Source organism: Dendrobates tinctorius, unplaced genomic scaffold, assembly GCF_039654945.1.
Source record: "Dendrobates tinctorius isolate UK_male_01 unplaced genomic scaffold, ASM3965494v1 ptg000197l, whole genome shotgun sequence".
Lineage (NCBI taxonomy): Eukaryota > Metazoa > Chordata > Amphibia > Anura > Dendrobatidae > Dendrobates > Dendrobates tinctorius.
Window position 1 is genome coordinate 575,172 of NW_027361864.1, and position 880 is coordinate 576,051.

The following is an 880-nucleotide window of genomic DNA, read 5'->3' on the forward strand; positions in this document are numbered from 1 at the left end:
GGTTCAAGAAGTTTGTCCAAGGGAGGGATGTAAGGATCCAGAGACAATACAGCACATTTTTTTTGGGACTGTTTTTATGCAAAAAAAGTTTTTACCCTTTTATCTCGGTTTTTTATTGCTCTTGTTGGATTCCATTGCTTTAATTTTGGAAGGAATTTAACAGGTCAAGACTTTAACCACTTGGAACGGAGACGGATGAGTTGGATTATTTTTGCCATATATAAGGAAGTTTTGTGGGATGCACGGAATCTGGTCATTTTTAAAAAGGTGTGTCTTTCTCCAGTCGAATGTAAGAATATTTTTCTTGCCAGGTTGTTTTATGTTTACATATTAGATAAAAAGAGGCTCTGTGAAGAAACAGCAGAGGCATTTTGGAAGTATTCACAGTGGAAGGAGCTGTTACAGTAAGATTTTATCCTTTCGGTGATTGGGATTGCTTATTTGTTTTTTGGTAGAAGGTTATTTTTCCATGTGATGATCTGGAAACTTGTTGCATGAACGAGCAAATGATGCAAGAGTTAATGAGAGTTCCCATCTGAGGAAAAAGGTTCTCCCAGGGTGAGGCTCATCCATTGCACTCCGGGTGTGCTGACCCCTGCGATTTCCCCAAACGTGGGAAACTCGACTGCATAATTAGTGGGGGACTGCGTTCGCGCTTTCCCCTGATTTCCTCTGGTCAAAGACACATGCTGACCAACCGACCGAAAGACGCTCTGGCAGAGCCGCACGTCACACCTGTTGCTAGAGCTAGAATACTTTGGAGTAGCTCAAAGCGGCGTCAGTTGTGGCCTTTGGCTCCCCCTTGTGGGGGAGGGATGCCGCAACTTCCGTGCATCGCTGTGTGTCTTTTTGCTTTGTTTGTCTGTTTCTTGCTTGGCTT

The 880-nt window shown here is 43.5% G+C and overlaps 1 pseudogene; it reads left to right on the forward strand.

Annotated features, from left to right (window-relative positions):
• The first annotated feature begins 524 nt into the window (after positions 1-524).
• Positions 525-665, forward strand: LOC141056703 (U1 spliceosomal RNA; annotated as a pseudogene).
• Positions 666-880: the final 215 nt, after the last annotated feature.